This window comes from Rhopalosiphum maidis, chromosome 2 (genome assembly GCF_003676215.2).
Source record: "Rhopalosiphum maidis isolate BTI-1 chromosome 2, ASM367621v3, whole genome shotgun sequence".
Classification (NCBI taxonomy): domain Eukaryota; kingdom Metazoa; phylum Arthropoda; class Insecta; order Hemiptera; family Aphididae; genus Rhopalosiphum; species Rhopalosiphum maidis.
The window spans coordinates 79,936,928-79,959,567 of record NC_040878.1 but is presented as its reverse complement, the minus strand read 5'-3'; the positions used below and the strand labels follow the sequence as shown (position 1 = coordinate 79,959,567).

The following is a 22,640-nucleotide window of genomic DNA, read 5'->3' as shown; positions in this document are numbered from 1 at the left end:
ATTATGATAAATTATTTATTATAATTTATAATATAAAATAATTATTACATTATACCTAATATACTACATTTAGTTGTTTTATTATTATTATTATTTTATTTTTTTATTGAAAAAACTTAATTCGCAATCTAAAGTATACACATAGTATCATTTAAAAATATACAGACCATATCAAATGTACCTAAAACGTATTTTAAATAAATATGTTTAAAATACGTTAGTATCCATTTTCCCCATAAATTTTATTCACTAATTTTATGAGATATACTATACGATATGAAAACCCATATTATATATTAAATTAATGCATAAAATAATGATCCAGCAAGTTAGACACTTGTTTCTTGATCATTCATATATCATGATTAATGACAAGAGAAAGAAACCAATACTTTTTATTTCATAAGCGATTTTAAATTCAAGCACGTATCGTTTGACAGAGTAGAAAAAGTACGACCATTTAAAGGGGAAAATCCAATTATTCAAGACAAGTTTCAAAAATAAAAAAAAAATCTAATTTAAAAATATCGTCACGAATTTGTTATTTTTTCGAGTGTTTAATGAAGTATCATACTCACGTTTGTTTCAAAACAAAACAAAAGAAAACGAAAATTGTTTGTGAAATATGGTTATTTCAAAATAATTGTATACTGTATGTCTGTATTTTATTTTGTTGATTCGTTGAAACATTTAACGGGGAAAAAAATATGAAGTCACTGTACACATTAGTACATTTGCGAACATTAAGGTCCAAAACTATATTACATAAAATACCTCGCTTAAACTCATTTGTTATAATAATTCATTTTTGTATTCAGAAACAAACAAAAAGCCTCGACATATATTATGTATTATACATTATACATTATATAAATTTATAATATTACTCTACCCGTACAATTATTTCGCAGGAAGATTGGTGAAATAAATAGGTACTTGACATTTGCCATTCTCTGTTATAGTTCACCGTGTTTTTTTTTTGAAACATTTCACTAATCACTGGAAAAGTCATGACTACAATAAAATGTACGAATGTTTTTTCGTTGAAATTCGTAAATGTTTCGAATTAGCTAAACCTTTATAATAAATAATTTGTTTTTACAGTATTTTTGACTGTCATTTTAAACAAATGTTAGGTATATGTTTTAATGTGTTACCAAGTGTTAATTAAGGCACCAACGATTGAAACAGAATTATTTTTATAGCCAATGCAACCATCAATTCATTTTTTACCCCCATAAATGTATACTAACAATAGAAGACGAGTTTATTTTTGTTGATATACCTAGAATACCAGAAAGTCAGATATTCTATTTCAATAAACAAGACTAAAAACATAGCTGAAAATAATATTATATCCACCGGGACTAACGGAAATAATAAATTACAAACACAATCACGTCCAATGGGACGAAAGTCAAAACTATTAATAATCAGATTTAAAATAATCCAAACCCGCTCGTGTGCCATAATATTTTGTGTCTATAAAGTATACCTAATAAACACCTAATAAATAATGTTATACCCACTAATATATTAATAAATTAATTTAATTTTTGAAATGCATTAGTTTTGCCATTGCGTAGTGCAATATTATTGCACATTAATATATTATATTATGAATTAAAGATACATTGATACAATAATAGAAATATTACAAACTTGAATAAATATTAAATATTTTTTTTTACAAACAAGCATCAGCTTGTTTTAGTTACTAAAAAACGTGTTTAAAACAACAACCAAAAACTATTTTGTTTTGTTCACCAATCTATATACACGGGACAGTGTATTATAACAATAATATGTAGTATTTTGAAGCTAATCTTTTGATTCATCGCTCGAACACGAAAAATGATAAATGTTCGTAATCTCACCTGCAACTGTAGTCATTGGGCTTTGTAGTGAGTCAGGAGTATAAAAATAGTATAATTTCTTCACAGATCCAAACGTCGTGAGAATAAATTTGCAGTGTCGAAAATGGTGTTTTTTTGCATAGGATTAACATCCGTTTTAGAAGAGTTATTGTGTACGATCGCGGAGGCTCCGTCGCATTGTTGCAGTCTAGGAATTTCCTCGAAATGTTCGACTTGCCCGCGGGAAAGTGATTTTTCATCTAGCCATCATACCCGTCGTTCGTCCACCTCCCGTTCGGTGTAATCGTAAATTTAAACTACCCGTCCTCGACAACGGTTTAACGATAATTAATGTGCACGGACATTGGACACGCATTAATAGATGGGTTTGCCCTGCGACGTCGATTATTATATCGTATCGGAGTTCGAACTGTTCTATTGATGCCGATATAATACGTATTACTGTTAAAACTAAACATCGTCGTGTTTTTTTTTTTTTTAATTACACACTAATAGCAACACATCGCTGATCCAGAAACGCGCACTTGAAAACCGCACTGATTACTATTTCCTCGTCGGCGGTAAATTTCCGAAATTCTCAGTTCCGAAGGTGGGGCCTCTAAGCCGACTTTTTTTTTTCAACAAAACGTGTGATAGGAAATCCGAAAACATATCTTGTCGACTGTGTAAAAATTGCTGACATGAACGTGCGCGTACGGGAATCCTCCGCTATCTCTTTTACACTATACGACTACAGTCACACGCACTAATATGTACTTACTATACGCACACATTCACGTAAAACGTTCGTTCATGTTTTTTTTTTCTATACTTATTTACCTATGTTTTTTTTTATAATTTTATAATAAAATACTAAAAATTAATACAAGTGAATTATTTCATATTAAAAAAAAAAATAGTAAATTATATGCTACTGGAAAATACTTAAAAATACAAAACTAATGTGAAAAATACAGGTGCATTATGGCACCTTAAAATATATACCTATTGTATATTTATGATTTAATTACTTAATTATAATAGGATATCGTATACAATTTGTATCATTAAAAAGGTATAAAAAAAGGTCGTTTCACGTCTGACGTTGTTACTGCGAAATGCTTGTTATACTTACATAATATTAATACTCGTTCTCGGATATGGCTTACTGTTAATAACTATTATTAATGTACCCAAAATGCCAATATTTAACAGATGGGTCCTTGACATAATTTCACACCAACTAGTGGGGGGTTAAAATCTCTCGGTTGTGCTCCTATAGGTATGCGTAACAAGTGACACAAGCTTAAACGTCGTTTTAAAACTAGTGTATGTTTTCTTACAAAACTGAAACTATTCACGCCAAATCTCTGGTATAGTTTGTTAAAATTCTATTTTTGAAAATTAAATTTGTTTATTTGATAAAATAGCTAATGGATTCCGTCTAAGTAAAGCCTAAAAAGCCTTAGAAGGAAGTCGTTTCTATAGGTAATCCCACTGAGTGAGGCCTACCACTCGATTTATAATAAAATAAAAAGGTAAGCCATAAAAGTCAAATACGTTTTATAAAAACAGCATTTAGTTAGATTATATTTAAAAAACATTGGCTTAAAGGGCATAATTAAATTTTCATATTTAACCTTACAAATTAATATTTCTCTTCAGTTATATATATATAAGGAGTGAAAATCCAAATTCATGTTGGGGTGGGGGGGGGAGGGCTCAGGGGTCTCTTTTGCGGTGGTTGCTATGTTTACCACTGCCCGTTTAGAGTGAAATTATGGTGGTCAGTATACATGCCACCACCCATTTAGCGTTTAAAAATTCATGAAAATATATTTTATGCTTTTTATTACATATTATAATTAAAATCAAAAATCACAACAAATAATATAGGTTAATTACAAATAATTAATTTTAAAAGTTACTAAAATCCTTGTATATTTTAAATAAAAAATTGTACTTTACATAACATTAAAAAATAAAATAAAAATATAACTGACATAAGTAAAAAATAACAAATTTGGTAACCTTACTTGGTTAATATGACTATATAATATGTAACAAATGAAAATAAAACAAATTATATTAACATAGTTTTTATAAATTCAAGGTATAAAAAATGATTTATAAAATTAACAAAATTAATAAATATTTTAATTTCAAAAATAAAACTCATAAAATTAAATTTTATGTATTATGGAATGGGTAAAAACATACAAGATATAAAGCAATATCACACTTTTTACATATAATATTAGAGCGTTTAGGTTTATTTTTTGTACTACAGTAACTTGATGATTTCCAATATTTTGTAATTTATAGAAGTCATTTACAACAGTTTTGCCAGAATCTTTACATAGTTTTTTTCTATTGTTTTGTCTTACTCCTGGCTGTTTTCTTGATGAATAATCTGCTATTAGTTGATTAACTAAGGCTGATCTAAACTGCAAGTGAGTAATTTTGATAATTTAGGGTCATGGAGATCACTAGTTACTTTATATAAAATTTAACTATTTTCTATAGATGCATCCAAAAGGTAATAAAAAATTTTCATCCACCAACGTCTAGATTTCTAATAAGTATTATAAAATGAATGAAATTGATCAAAGTGATCAACACCACCCATATATTTTTTATAATCAACAATTGAAATTGGATATTTTATCAAGTGTTTGTTCCCAAAATGGTCTTTTCTGTGTACAACACCTATAACACTGGTATCATGCAGATTACTGATGACATTGACACATTTAGTGCCTCTATCTTTCCACATACTAACACTAAGTTCTTTTTTTTAAGTAGCAATATCAAATTCACCTGTTATAAAACTTTTGTCATTTTTTAAAATAGTTGAAAGAAAATACTTTCTGTTTGATTTTATGGTACTACAACCAAAATTTTTTTTTTAACATTTTTTCCATCATTGGAACATTACTCAAAAAACCATCAAAGTAAAAACAAAAGCCTTTATTGTCAAAAGGGGAGGCTAAATAAGTCATAACTTTTTCTCCTAGGCCTACTTCTTGGTCTCCTTGTTTCCCTTGATAGATATCAAAATTTAACAAGTAACTAGTTTTAGAACATGCAGCTGCCCATACTTTTATACTTATTTTTATTGGTTTGAGTGGCATGTACTGTTTTAATGTTGTTCTACCTTTACATGCTCTCATTTACTGCTATATTCCTAGAGTGATTGAAATTTGAAATATATTTTTTTTTTTTAATTTTCAATAATTGGAAAAACTTTATACAATTTGTGATGATTGGGTTCACCTCTTTTTGGCATTTTTGTATTGTCGTTTATATGCAGAAATCTTAAAATTTGTAAAAATCTTTTTAAAGACATAATATTAGATATTCTCGACACACTAAAATTGAAGTCAGTAGACCAATATGACCTCAATGCAGGTAATTTATGAAAACCCATAATTATAAGAATTCCGAAAAATGCTTTAATTTCTTCAATAGAGATAGAAAAGTTTTTATATTTTTGAGTTGCATACAATTCAGTCTGGGTTATAATAATATTAAACAATTCATCATCAAAAAATGTTTCAAAAATAGCCAGAGGGCTGTCTAAGCCTACTTGAACATTAGAACCAAATGGTTGAATAAACTTAAATTTTTAAAAGTAACAGGTCTTGTGCATTTTTTTTGCCATTTAAATATTAGTGGCTGTTTAGAAACTACTTTTTTATTTTTTTGTGAAACAGCAATTACCTGCTGAATTAGAAAAAATATCTGAAGTATCTATTGAAGAAATTTCTGAAATATCAATATGAGGTGTAGACATTTGTACAGTAGGGCTTGTACTAGGTACATCATTTAAAATTTCTACAGACATATTCATAATATCCAAGTCTACCGAATTTGATAACAAATTACTTAAAATTTGTGATAAATTTGAAGATCGTAAAACACTTGATTCTGTATCATTTGAAAAAGTACTTGGTAAATCATCTTCGTAATCAGAATCACCATAAATTTCTGAATTTTCTGCCTGTTCGCCAGTAATAGAAAATAAATATTCAAATACTTCTGTGTCATTCATATTTAAAGTATCCAAAGTAATGATATAACTATATAAGTATGTTGTAAAATATTACTAATTAGCATAACTATAATATAATAATTAATAATATACTATTATACAATAGCCATTGTAATAAATCTTATTTGTTTTATTGTTTTACATTTATCAACTTCGAAATCGAATATTATCTTTTCGATTTGGAGGTAAAATGCACAAGCCATGTGATACAATGTAAAATCTTCTCAGAAATTCAAAAATATTAACGTCGTGCACGTAGCTACGCTGGTTAATAAAATATATGATAGTAACGAAATTAATTGATAAAAATACATGTATGTACCTAATGTTTTTGTTGATATTTTAATGTAGTATAGCCTGACAGTTACGAGTTAAATATTTTACGATAAGCCGATGATATACAATCGATATAAAACAGATTCCGATAGCATTGTCTTAATTATGTAGATATTAGAGTTGATAAACTGAAAAATGCTTGGTGGTAAATATAGGTACCACAAACACTTAAAGGGTTAAAGGGTTAGCCAATTCTCTGCTTCGTACGCTCAATTTTTAAGAAGATTTGATCCAATTTTAACGATATATCAAGAAAAAAGTTAACCATATTATACTTAAACAATATACGGATAAAACTATTTTCATAGAAACTGTTTAATACAAAACATCGAATAATCGAACACTATTCGAATTATTCAGTATATTTCTAAAGATAAATACATTACAAATGAAAAGATAAAATATTAACATTTTCGTTGTTTAAGATTTAAAGACGTATAACGATACATAACAGTATCACGGTAAAGATATTCACATTATAAAAAACAATAGACAAACAACAAACATTCAGCCATTTGGTTATATTATATAGTAATTTACTGCGTGATGTTGATTCGCACACATTGGGTTCTTACACTCAAATTACGTTTAGGAATGTTCAATAGTATACAATATACAAGGCACGTTATATTTCCCTCGTGCTTTCAGCTTGTATCAAAAACATATTTTGCCAAAATATTTAAGCACCTACGCGTACACAGTTCAAAACATCACAACTTTTTACTCGTTTATATTATTTAACAGATTTAAATTTGATATTGTTTATTAATGCGCGTGTAGACGTATGGATTTCAATGTATTATTACATTTACAAAAGATAATCAAACATATAATAATTACATTTTATTTACATTTTTTTTTTTTTTTTTTTTGTGTTAGCTAGTCTTAAAATGGCATAGATGCCTACTATATATTAAATTGTTTAAGATTCGTTTCTTACAATCATCTCTGTACTCTTATGTTCGGTGACTTATTATCAATAAATCACATTTATTTGTAGACATTGTTGAATGGAAGTCGTATCTGCATGACATGTGAAGTGTACGTCTTACTAGCATAAATATAACGTATTAAAATGTAAAAATATATGTACACAGGCTTTAATTTAGTGTTGTTAGTTTTATTATCAGAGTGAATTGACGTAACTTTAAGGTAAGAACATTATCCGTGTTCTTTCATAGAGTTTTTACGATATTTTATTTTTTTTTTTTAAGTAAGTTATAATAAGTATGTATGTAAAATATTACAAGTTAAAAATCCTTACAGTATAATTAAAAATTAAAATATTTTAAAAATGCTAACGAAGGAAGACATTTACCTAATGTTCTTTCATACATTTTAATTTAAGGTTAATTCATTCTAATATTAAAGTTAACAACATAGTTATTATAATTATTATAAATGCTGAACGAAAATTTGGTATGTTGTTCATTTGTGTGAAAAAGACTAAATATTAAAGTATAAAGTCCTCTTAATTAGTTTTTTGAATATTACTCTAGTTAATAAATTAACAGACAAATATAATACACTAAAAAATAAATTATAGAAATTCAAATCACAAAAAATCAACATACTTTTGAAGGAACTAATTGGTTTTATGTGTAGTTGTTTTTATGTATTTTGTATATAAATAATATAATTAATTGACCGAACAAAAAATTGGGTTATTTTAAGGATTTATGAATGTAATTTTAATGTATATGTTCGTTAATTTGTGTTTTCAGATAACCGACTAAAATACCGTAATAAAAATATTAAACATTTATTAAGTTTATCTACCTAACTTTCTACCTACATTGTTTAAGTATTGTTTTTATTTTATATTTTTTTAACAGTACTGTTAGGGGTAATTTCATAATACACTTTATGGTATAAAAATTATTTTAATCTATTTTATCCTTATGTAAAATTCACTTTGTATACCACTTGTATTGTGTTTAAAATAATCTTCTATATTATGAAAACGTACTTAGACCATCAGGTTTATTATTACATCACTGCATTTAGGTTTTTATTAATTTTAAATCAAATCGAAACATTTTTAAATTATTAGAGGTTAGAAATGATGTCCGTGGAAAAAAATTTCAGTGTGATGCTGTTTTTTATCTAATGGTTAATTTATTTATAGATATTTTTTAGTAAAACTGAAACTCGCAAAATAAATCGTTTAATTTTTTACCGGATTTCATGATTTTAAATTACAATTAATTACAATAATTATTAATTTATTAGTATCAATCATAAATAGGTACATGATTTTGATTTGTACGCGTTTATTTTATCTTTTTTTTATTATTCGACATTATCATATTCAATTGTATACTTGTTAATAACATAATAAGTTCTTATTACAAACAAAAATATTTATAAAATGTAATACTATTATTATCGTATATATATATATATTCACACTTGTAAAATATTATAATACACGAACCATTATTTAACCGTTAATACATAAATAATAAACTCCAAATAAATAATATCAAATGGATAAAATTTCATCCGTTTTACAGTAGAAACAATATTTTTTTATTTCTGTCAGACAAAAACTACACAATAGCACAACTTTACAGATACTAATTTAGCTCACTTTATAAAATACAAAAATAATATTATATACATTTTTTATTTTTTTATTTTATTAGCTGTGTTTGTGAACTGTAAAACAAAACATTTTTCAATTCGGAGAATCTATTTTTACGTTAAGTCAAAGTATGTTTATACGATGGATGTTATAATAATTTTAGAGAGTTATTATGACTTCGAGATACGTTTCACGCGATGTATAATATTATTATGTATTTATATTCTTGTTCAGAATTATTATACAAAATATATCGTATAAAAAGTATTTTCAATTCACTTAAATAGTTTAATCAATGTAATTGAATTAATTTAGTTTGTCAGTAAAAATTATACGAATTATTACAATTGAAATGTAAAGAAATAATAAATCAACTTACAATAATAAAATAGACTGCAAAAATTGTATTATATTATTCTTAATCAAATCAGTGACTCGATTATATATTATGTCATCACTACGCTCTGAGAAAATACGTTAAATCTGTAGAGCTATACTTTAAAGAACGGAGTTCATATCAACATAAATATTTAAAAAAAAAAATAATTTTACCAAGTTCTCACGTAATTAAATATATCAATAAAAATATACTGCAGATATAGATGGAGAATAATTGAGTATTTCCACGTCATTTACTATGAAATAGTTTAAGACGGGTATAATAATAAGTAATGCTACTTATAAATAAATCATTAAAAATTACAGTGTCTGTGCTAATTTTTATTTTATTTTCTTGTGGTATTGTCTCATGTGGTTGAACCGTTTGCACAATACTAAACAAAATTGCATACAAATCTTTTTTCAAGAAGATAACGTAATCTTAATCCAAATATACGGTGGCACACTTAAATCGTTAATATCAGTTTATTAAAAAAAAAAAATTAAACTTAACATTATCTCAAACATTTTTTTTTTTTTTATCATTATTCTATAATTTATTAGAATGTTTAATATGTTGTATTGATTCGAACTTTTGTTAAATTGTATACATTTCAAATACATTGTACTGATTACGCACAGTTTAATTAATTTTATAGTATTATAATTTTAACGATATAAAAATATAATTTAATTGCCTAGTTAATTATAGCAACTTACTAATAATACGTAGATAACATAGTTTTCATATTATTCAATAAACAATTTTAAATACCTAAAACCTTATACTTTTAATATATCATGATTCAAAATACAATTGAAAACATATTTCTACATCGACGCTAGAATTTTTTTTTTTATAGTTATTTGCAATACCTTGTTTTGGGTTTTTTAACCTTAGATATAAATTACAAAATTTTTATGAATTTTCAACTTCAAAATTCTTTGCAAATTTTCGCGATTTTGACATATTTTGTTAACATTTTAATTTATAAACATAAATTGTTACTAACGTTTTTTGATCTTTGTTTACTACGCTTATAATAAACCTTGTATTAAAATTTAAAGATTTTTTGGAAAGTCAATTTTTTTTTATAATTTCAAAAAAAAAACTTAAAAAAATCAAAAATTTTAAGCGTCTATAAATAGCTTAAAAAAAATTAAAATATTTTGAAAATTTAATCGTAAATAGATAACTCTAATTTAAACATTAAGTGAAAATTTCAAGTATTTACAATGATTTGTTTTTGAGTTACGACAAAATAAAAAAATCGATTTTGTCGAAAACTGATTATGCGTAAAAATTCCCGTTTTTCCGTCACTTTTTTGGGATTTTCCGCTTTTGAAAACTACTGAGCTTTTGATTCCCCCCCCCAAGTACCAACTATATGAATTTTTCTTTTCAAAGAGGGACTGAAGTCAAAAATCAAAGCATTATTTCTACTCAAAATCGTGATGACAGACACGAAAAAAAAAATATATACATCATTGTAAAATAATTACATTCCTCACTTCGTTCAGAATCTAAAAATAAATAAATAAAAAAATTTATGTTACATAAATTATTATGAATGTTTCAAATTTATGAAGCGTGAATATTTTACAATGCTAACGCTGAAATGGAAGATCATTTGAATAGATTTTTTGCTATTTAAATAAGATTAATGAAAATCTTGTATAACAGTATGTCATACAGTATTTTGTGTGAAATAAATTTAGTTATTACCCCTAATGGTAATATATTTGAGATCCTAATATTGTAACAAATAATATACGAATAAAAATATAACTTGCATAATGTTAACTACCTATTCAGGTTTAAACCTAACGATATGCAAAAAATAATTCCAGTTTTTAATTTAAATTCACTTACGCATATCATTAATTATAATATTATTTTAATAAACTATTATAATATTGCTCTATACATATCTTACTAATTATCTTATTAGAGAAATATGAAATTTAAATAAATAAAAACAATAAAATAAATTTTATCGATTAATTGATATCTATTTTTGTAGCTATTTGGATAATTTGGCTTATAATACTTCACAACTCGTAATAAAAATAGTATTTAAATTTTATTTTTATTTTTACACCATTATTTTATTCTCGAGTATTAATTTGACACATCATTCTGCAACATAATTTATGACCGATAACTTTGTTAAGATATTAATTCTTTTGAAAATCTTCTCTTTTTTTAAATTATTCTCCAAAAAATGAAAAGTTAATTTAAATTTTGAATCACGAAAAAAATATTAAGTTTTGTCGAGTGACATAAAATGTTTAATTTTATTTTTATAAATTACTTTATGTAGTTGTAATTTATAATATATTTTTAACATTTATACCATCGATATGCTACACTACTGAGATTTCGGCGTGATTCAATATCAGTTGTCACTCTAAAATGTATACAATAATACTACAGTATTTGAAAGTTAATCTATGAATAACGTTAATGCAGATAAACAATATTAAACAAAATTCATTCATCGAAACATAACATCATAAATATTTATATAAATAATGCATAACTTACGGGAAATTTTGAAAGAAAAATGTAGATAATAATATGCCAATTTGTGTGTTTGTTTCCAAATATATATATATGTATATATTATATATATATTTATAGTTCATACGATAATATATACTTTATATTTTAAGATAAAATTGATTTTTTGGATATTGAAGAATTTAAATACACTTGAACAGCGTAAATATATACTGCAATTCCTATTAGTAGGCATTTTTATGCGTTAAATCATAAAATAGTGTGCAGACAGGAATTAGAGGTTATTCACAAAATATTAAATATAGTATTAAATTAATACTATTAATCAATCACCCGTGTTCTGTATCGAATTTTTGTATGCTTAATTTTAATGTGTATAATTTTATTGTAAATAAAAAACATATAAATGTAGTTATGTGTTAGCATATTTAAATACATATGAACATCTTAAAAAATATTATTTAAAAATAATTGTAGTATAAATTAAATTTAAAAAAAGGTATGTTTAGTTAGGTTGTCGCATTTGTCTAACCCATTTGTAATATAGGAATGTATACGTGTTTTCATTCAAATGTTTTAATTCATTGATATAGTAGAGTAATGCAAATTCTAAAAAATAATTAAAATTTTTGCAAATTATGTTTAGAATAAACCTCCCAAAGTTTTTGATTTTTTCTTCCCCGAAAATTTGAAATATGACACTTTTTAAAATGCTAAATAATTAATTTATAAATTCGAATAGTTTTTGTTTTAGGAAAGGTAAAATCAAAAAAAAAGTCAATCTTAATTAGCTAGATACGATAAAAAAATTCAACTTTTTTTTTATAAAATTCTTATTGGTGTACTGGTTTAAGCAGTACGTTTGAACGAAAACAAATTCCTATGTTCCTGCATAAGTTAGATAACGACCGAAAATGAACATTTTAAATTGGTCATTTTGTTTGGCCTTTCTAATTACTATTGTTCCTTGGACAGGATTCTGAGTTCTTAGTTATTCATATAGTCATTACTAATTTTGTATACGTAATTCTATCACCAGTTCAAGTTGTTTCGTATTCGTTCTTTATTTTTTAGTTAAATTTAATTTCGGCCGTACTATAACATTCAAAAGTGACGATGACAAATGGTTTAAGAACAACAAAATATTTTCCTATTTCGTGGATAAATTCATCACCTCCCGAGACATTTTTTTTCTTTCGCTGAATTTTAAAATAGAGTTTTTCATTTTCAAAAGATTATTTTTTTTTTTTATAATTTATAAAATTGTGATCATATTATATTGTTAGCTGTAAGCAATAAACAAAAATATCTGAATTTATAATAATTTAAAAATAGCAAATAGATTATTCAACGTTTTTAAATTGTCTGAATTAGTATTATATTATACATTATAAATTACAAAAAATAAATAAAAGATTATTATGATGAAAATACAAATTTTTCCGCGAAAATAATGAAAATGAATCATATTGGTAAGAAATATGACTTTATAGTTTGAAAAATAATCGATTTATGTCAATTTTTATTGGACTGACTAACAATAGACAATACATAATGTATAAAGTCAACAACCGCTGTATTAATGATTTAGAAAATTTCGATTTGCAGTTATCACAGTCTACTTACAAGTATGACAATTATATTATATTTTAAAATTAAATTTTAAGACTGGCTGATATAATAACTAGTAACAATATTACTAATATTAAAACCACAGATTAAGTAACTCATATTTTTAACGCATATTTCAATGGGTAAAATCCCAACCAACTTCAGTTTATTTCTATTAATTTACAACACTTGAATACATTGACATAATTAAATACTTACTGATTATTGAAAAAAAACACAATGATCAAATTATAAGTAGAAGGCATCATAATGAAAATTCACGTATTAATTGTGTAATTAAATTGTTTTTGTATTAAATAAAAAATCGAATACAAAATAATCTAAAACAACTAGAGACTAGAGGAGTTATAAAGAACTGAATACTTTCTATTAAACTACCTTTAAAGCTTTCTAAAATATTTTTCGGGATTTTTGAATGCAGTTTTTAAAGTATTTTTGTCTTAAGAGACCTTTAGAATTCTCTCAGTTGTGTACTTAGAAAAAAAAAAACATAGCAATGTGGTCAACTTATTCTACTTCACCACTGACAAGTAAATCCTCACCAAATGTTGCTTCATCTTGGGTAGACGATCGCATGGGATTTTTAGTAACCAGACTTACCTTCCTTTCCGTCAACGTAATCTTTGTTTAGTAGTGCTGCCATATCATAATAAAGTATACATACATACATATATATAATAATGTATGTGTGTGTGTGTTAGTACATGAAAAACGTGAAATAAAAAATAAAGTCAGACAAGATAAAAAGGTTGCAAACAACGTCCCTTAAATTTCACCATTCAAAAAAAAAAATGTCTATGTTTAATTGACTGCTTGGATAATTGTTATTACCATCATTTGATACAAATACACTAATAGTACAGTAGCACTTAAATATTATACACTAACATTATTACATTACATTTTATATAAAACATTAATCAAAACGATATTGTCTGCTGTTTAGTGGATCTTTATAATATTTATAGTTTGATAAATGTCATATCACACTATAAACATAATCTTTTAAAAAATCAGATTTCTATTTGTTATCTATTTGTTTTAATAAGTATTTATTGGAAATATAAAACACTTATTTTTAGAGTTTTGAATTTTACTTATTTCATCATTATAATCACACACTTATATTATGTAGGTATTCATTCCGATAATAATTATTGTTAATTATTATATTTTTTCCACTAATTTAAGTGTAAGCAAATTTCCATTTAAATGTACTGTATTTTTTAAATGATAAGCTAAAACTTTATTTGTAAAAAAATATATATCATATAACTATAATCTTTTAATATTTAATAATAATAGTATAGGTTCATTAAATATTAAAACATAAATATAAAAATACCCTTGAACCACATATTATATCAAGCACTTGTCTTGTCTTGCTTCAATAACCTCGGCGCAGGAAAGAAATATCGGTATTTCGATTTGTTTTGAATTCGAACGTGCTTCTAACGAAAAAAGTTTTGATGTCAACTACAATGTTAGGTTATTATATAGTTGTATATGCATTTTGTTAAGTTCGAGAACATTTTCGTCGTAATTTATTGCTCGTAGGTAACTATTATGTAATTGGATTCATAAATAGCACGTTTTTATAATCGACGATCTGCCTACTGATTCTGCCTTGTTAAGATTTTTGTCACTACCTACTTTGAATAATTTAATTTTGACTTTTGAGAGATATCACAAAACACAAATTAGGAAATGTTCGTGTTTTACTTTCTGGTAGATTAGATTTTCAATTTGCACATTTCGTCGGGACGAAATCCATTTAAACATGTCGTGTTTTTATAGTAATTTTGACGTCATTATCACATAATATTAATTTATTTTTATCGTAGCTGTATTTTAAATACTATAGTATTGTGTTAATGATAATACCAATGTAATGAATTTCGTTTTGCTCACTCAAATAACAGTTATCGACCACCACCGGCTAAACTACGTTATTGCGAGGACATAAGTAATGGATATATTCTATTATTGATTTAATTTATTTTCGTGGAATTGAAATCGACCATTACGTATGTTTACGGTTCGTTTATGGCGAATAATTGTAATTGCATTACAACGTAATATTAATTTTCTGCAGTTATTTTATGCTTTTGTAAATTCCTATTTGAACCGTAACATAGGTACCTCCAATCCGAAAATAATGACCTATTCGTGGTTATCGTTTCTAAATAACTTCTGAGGACTTTTTGATTGGTATACAGGCTTCTGATGAAAATTTAATTGTTTAATGATTGATCAGAGCAGAAAAGTATTCCAAATCGATAAATTCCAATAATCAGACATAAATATTTGTTAATCAAAACTGTTGATGTATTTTAAACTATTTAGGAAGAACACAGTTTTATTCATTTCGTATGTATAGAATCTAAAAAATACAAATGAACATATTGTATTTGATCACAAATTATAATATATATATATATAGGCACCCGTATATCAAATATTAAATAAAATAATATTTAGTAATTAATTCTTTAAATATTTAACTGATATATTGAAACTAGGTAGAACAGAAAAATATTAAACATACTTAATGTACACTTAAATTGTATACATCTTAAAAGCAGTTCCCACGGCGTCGTCGGTTCAAAATGGAAAAAAATTGAAAAAATTAAATATTAAGAAACCAATAACATTATACTATACTAACCAAATCTTTTTATTTAATTTTTACAATTATTAATTAATAATTAATAATTGTAGAAATTAAATAAAAAGATACAATATACAATTATTACTTCGAAATTGATCACACTTGGAATCAAATTTAATGAAATCATGTTTATTTATAATTTATATGGTTGTTTTGCGAAACATAAAAATAAATATTCAATTCTAAATTTCTGAATATTTAAGAGTTACATCTATGTTTTCAAATTCAATCAAAATGGAATTAGCACGTAATGCTAGTAATAAATAACTATACTTTGGGCATAAAAAAAGTTAAACATTTCAAGTACTTCATAAGTGTTTTAATATCAAAAAATAAACATTTTCTATAACCATTCTTTTGAAATGATAATACTTACTTAATAATAAATAATAAAAAAAAAAAATATAAATTTGATATAATAATAATATTATAATAAATTACTAAATGAATACAAAATTACTAAATTCCATTTCATCCAAAATGGCATTATTATAATTTTTTATTTTTTAATTCTTTTATGAACAAATAAACCATTCGTATTTTCATGTATGACATTCTCATAGTTAAAAAAAAAAATCCAAAAATTCTGATCTTCAGTAGAAAATTAACTCAATGTGTATAAAATATTATTATAAACAACTGGTTTATTGGTTGTTATTTTTTTCCGTAATTTTTTAGAAAGCCACTGGGAAATTATAAATATAAACTTTATATTCAATGGTATAACTTCCAATGCTCAAAAAGTGTTTAAAAAAAAAAGAAAAGAAAACACCATTAGTGTTTTACTCAGAATCTTATATTACTGAGTTGAGTACAACAACAACAAAAAAAAAAAAAATTAAAAGACCAAGTTTTCGTACTTTAAAATCTTGGAAAATGACCTACAACAGTTTCAAATTCATTAACTGGGTAGCTAAAGCAAAGAATAATAATTTTTATTAAAATATTAAAATTAAAAGTACACACGTTTTTAACGCGTACATAAAAAAAAATATATTTTCCAATTTATTTTCTTCGGCTTCCATTAACGTTTGAGTATATAATATATGTTTTATAATAATAATATAATTTGTTTTTTGAGTCTTATAGTGTTATTGTTTTACTTGTTGAGTAAAGTCACCACGATGTACCGAAGACCTTTATGCATAGTTATTATGTATAATCTTAGTGTGAAAGTCATTCGCATCATTAAAAATATAATAATTAAATGTCAACATAAAATTCTGATTTAGTGCGCAGGATGGCCTTTTTCTTATATTTGTTCGGAAGAATGGTCCATTTACGAATTTCCCCGCACTCTGCATGTCATATTCGCGTAGTTGTCTATTGTATACGTTTCCCGACCGGAACTCCAGATCCCCTATTAAAAACGGCTCTTTGTTCCACCAGCATAGCCCCTTTCGTTTGTTTTGCTAGTCCGGCAAAGGCCAAAAGCCTTATCAGATAAAACCATCCACTCCTGTAGATCGGCTTTACGCCGAACAATATATTATATATAATAAATAACATGCATTTATATAACTATAAATCATTCATAAAGGAAACAGCCTCTATATTATGTCGGCATGTAATACGAATTAAAAATAAAAAAATGCGTATACTTAACTTATATTATAAACGCTGAACTCAAATTTCCAAAAAAAGCTTTTAGAACTTTGCCCTTGCTGTACACAATGATATCATGTTTGACTAATATGCACCTTTAGGTACAGCAAATGACGTGTGCAATACGAAATTGTTTTAAAACATAAAAGCTGGTTCTATGTATTATGCACAACATAATTGACCCGATTGTTATGCATTGGTGACACGATAATATTATATTATCATAATTTATTATTCAAATGTACTTTCAAACCGAGTTTATATAACGGCGAGTAGAGACGAATATGAGATTATTATTATTATTATTATTTCACATGAACGTAGTGCATTATTATTACACGTAAAATACTACCTATGTTGCTTTTTAGCAAGATAAAAAAAACTTCGGCGTAGGTATGTATATATATAAATATTGCTTATATACATATGTATATCGTTCCAGGCCCGTGTCAAGTTATAATCGAATAGAGCTCGAAACAGTTGTCGTCGGACGTCGTCAAGCGTGTACGGTGTGTAACACACTTTTTTACTTTAAAAAGAAATGCATATATTATGAACGCACTAACCGTAACTATAAAATATGTATTGTATATTATTGTCTTATAATATAAGTGATAATACGCCGAGAAACTTTTTTAAGCCCATTTTTGTAACTGGTGTCGCGTTTGTATCTATTATTTTTGTATTTATTTGTGTATAATTTGCTATGTTAATTTATTTAATATTTTGATTGAATAAAAAAAAATGTCTAGAACGATTAAAATAATAAGTATAGGTATATCGTATATAGAAAAGTATTCGCGAGCACAACCGGTGGCGACTTTACACTCGGTGAGTTAATAAATAATAATATTTAAGTATCTATATGACTCTAGATGATACTTAGGTACTCAAATTCAATTAATGTAAATATGTTTAAAAATACGTGAAGTATAAATAATTTTTACGATGATAAGTTTTTTGGAAAGATTTAGCGTTGATTGGCCAATCAAAAATCATCGTTTAGGACCTCCTGTGACGATATTTTTTCTTGGATAATAATTGCAGATGTTCACTAAAACTAAGTAAAAAACGTAAATTATTTAATTTTTTGTCTCACTAAAGTAATGTAAATCAATATTGATTTCATACAAGATTGCTGGTTAGTTTTTCTTATAATAAACATATTATCAAATATGACCATCATTATCTTTTCATTAGGATTTGAAATTAAAATTCTGAAAAGAAAGCTGTCAAAATAGTACAAATTATTTTATAGATAAAAAATCATAATATTTTTAATTTAAATATTCCAGACTTGATGGTTCCTCCTTATTCGTTCGTACTTCTTTCTTACTACCATGTATAAAATATATCATCCTGCCACCGCAATATTATTTTTCGGCATTGACGCAGGGGAAATCAAAACAGAAACAAACGATCCTGAACGTTAGTATACGTTCTATTTTCGTTAAGAATAATAATTTTAGAGTTTTAGAGGTAAGCGAAGTGGTATCAATTCGATTATCGTTTTTTATAATATTATAAATAACAAGTGACTGAATTCAAAACTATTTAGAATTTAAAAATACCTTTATAACAATCATAATTTTATGTTGGTACACGTATTCGTCGAACTAAAAATGTTGGTCATATTAATTGATACCTATCAATAATTTTTAAATGTATTAATTTATTATCAAAACCTTTTTTTTCTCTATTTTTTGTTAACTTAATTATAATTCAGATCTTTATGTCCAGTAGGGAAATTAAAAAAAAATAACAAAAAAATAAAAATATTTGTCATGTCCTCAGTTACACTATATGATAATAATAAAAAAAAAACAAGCAATTAAGTATCGCAATAGCTCACTATGATGATAAAGTTAGTAAATTTAAAATCTAAAATAATGCGTTTTATATAATATTATAACGTCATACGGTCAGAGTTGATTATAACGAGATATCGTAAGATTTTTTACATTGGATCATAGTATTGACTTTAATCTATCGGTGTCAATTATCGGTTTATCGCGGCTATTTGGAAAATGTCAAACCGGATCAGGCGGATCATATAATATGTTATACATTTGTAATATTATACTGTATAAAATACAGAACTGAAGTATGTGCGAACTTTCTAGAGGTTATCGACAACAGTGTGTATATAATATAATGTGATATTAGTTAAACTTTTGTTAATCACAGAAATATTTTAACGATATTATTCACATCGAGTGGTTCCATAAATAACACAAACTATGCATTTTTTTTCTTGATAAAGTTTGTTCATTAAAAATCGTACCAATATCTTTTCGCGAGTTTCGTTTTTGAAAACTCATCTTATATTTCTTCGGCTTACTCGTTGTATTCACCACTGTATAACACAAAGCTCACAGTAAAACAAAATAACTGCGTTCCCCGGGGCCTGTGGTCGTATTTGCGGGGGCAGTGGATTTAATACGATTTTACAATCAGATACGACCGTGGCGAGGCGAGTTACGATTAGAGTGATTTAATTAGTTCGTGGTCAGAGCGGACGCGCCGGCTCATTGGAACAGATCCATAAAATCAATAAAAAACAAAAAACAGAATATTTTTACTCCTTCCCTCTACTTCCTTGGCATATCATGCATTTTATTAAGACTGGGAAATTCCGTATATTATTAAAATTCATAATTAAGTTAAAAGTTCAGAATTGATTACCTACATATTTTTTTTTACACAAGTCGTTAAGGTTCAACTTATAAAGTATTTGACGTTACTGTTAAATGCAACAATTAAGTAAGTAAAGTTTATAAAATCAAAACAAAAAAATTAACTTACTCGTTAAGGTAGAAAGTTAATGTTCCAGTTTTGTATTTTTATGGTTTTAACAGCTGATTAACTTAACTTATATATATTATATATTTTTTATATCTCTATTTAATGGTAAAATTAAATTCACATAAGGTATTAAGGAAAATTAAATGGCTATAAAAAAAAAAATCATAAATAATTATGTGTATCATCAACTCGTAAATATGCAATTATTTCATGTGATTTTTATATTAAGAAATTAAAACGATTGATAATAATAAAAATCACTTGTACCGTTATTATTATTTTAAATGCAAAACGTTTTTGTTTATCATTGCAATATACGAGGAATATCCAGAAAGTAAGTGTACTAAGGCTCTCACGACCGCAGGAAATATTTTTTTACTATGTTCGCTACACTGCTGTATAGCTTTACTCCTCTCGTTTATAACAAGATCATCGCAAGTTCAGTACGTTGAAAACCGTGGTCACAAGAATTTTTCTCGTGAAACATGTCGATCGAGTTTGCCGCCAAGTGCGAAATCCGCGCCGTCATTCATTACCTCTATGGAACGCTATGAACTGGAGGGTGATAATTTTCTCAAGTCTATTGTTACTGGAGATGAAACTTGGGTTGCACACTATATGCCTGAAACCAAGAGACAGTCCGAACACTAGTGTTCACCCTCAACCAAAAAGTTCAAAACTGATTTCAGTCAAAAAAATCATGGCATCAGTGTTTTGGGACCACAAAGACGTCATATTGATTGAATATTTACCTCAGGGTGAGACCATCAAAGCAGCAAGGTATTGTGAAACCCTATAAAAATTGAGGAAAGTTATTCAAAATAAAAGGAAGGGTCTGTTAACAAGAGGAGTCTGCCTGCTGCACGACAACTCCAGACCCCACACAGCCAATGTCGTGAAACAATTTTTGGGCTCATTTGGATGAGATGTTTTGAACCGCCCTCCGTATTCCCCGACCTGGCGCCTTCAGATTACCATTTGTTCACTTCCCTGAAGAAGCACACGGGTGGAAAAAAATTGTTTACTGACGAGGAGGTGAAGGGGCGGTCGAGAAGTGGACAAAGGAGGTGGCGGCAGACTCGATCGACATTATTCACGAGAAAAATTCTTGTGACCACAGTTCTCAACGTACTGAACTTGTTATGGTCTTGTTATAAAGAAGAGGAGTAAAGCTATACAGAAGTATAGCGAACATAGTAAAAATATATTCCCTGCGATTGTGAGAGCCTCAGTACACTTACTTTCTGGATATGCCTCGTATTTTATTTGATGTAATTTTAATACTTTAGTTTATTTTTATTCATTTTACCCTCTTCGTGCATGAGAATTTTTTTTATGCACATTTGTTTGTATTGACCATTAAAAAAATTATCCTCAATAGGACAGGGCAAAGTTTTGATAATATCAAATCTGGAATTTCACAACAAATACACACTCGTGTTGGAAAACTTCAACATTTTTTAAAACTATCGTAAGCGAATAAACTGTTGAAAAATATTTTAACCGTATTTATTATTTATATTAAAAAATAAATAAAATAAACGTGACTTTTTAATATTATAACGAATGTACATATTTTTTTTTTTTTGTTTATCGGAAACCAACCACCAGTGTGATGCGGTCACATGGTTAAAATATCACTCTGTACGATCGAATGCGTTTATCCAGCAACAGCAATTACCGAACAATAATATCACTGTAATAATAATAATAATAATAATAATAAAGTGTGTACGGCGAGGTTATATAATATTCCATTTGCGTGTCTCTACAAGAATATTGTTAACCACAGCTGACTGAAGGAACGGGTCGTCGCGATGCATCAAAATTACATGGGTAATATAATAATATACAGTTAGAACGCGTCATGTCGTCGCGCGACGTATCGCTGATTTTTTCAATATTTTTGGCCTTTTTTATTCCGAGGAGTTAAGGAGCGGCGGAGTCTGTGACTTGGCTACAACCAACACCCTACGAAATTATTCATATGACGGCGTTATATTATGATGCGTGGAAGTGGTGAAGTATCAAAACGACTCGATCTAGGTCACGAGCGACCGAATTCGAATAAATGCGGCAAACGTTACGCGTTCATCGCTGTTGCTGTTGTTTTCCTCCGATATATAGGTAAGTGTGTGTACATGATATTATGCAAAAAGGAAAAACGGCAAACAACAGCGCGACGCCAACTA

At 26.6% G+C, this 22,640-nt stretch overlaps 1 protein-coding gene across 5 annotated transcripts in view; it reads left to right on the top strand.

Moving 5' to 3' along the window:
- LOC113551894 (cell adhesion molecule 3-like) overlaps positions 1 to 22,640 on the top strand; it is a 405,828-nt gene that overhangs the window by 196,889 nt on the left and 186,299 nt on the right. The gene's annotated exons all lie outside the window — the stretch shown is intronic.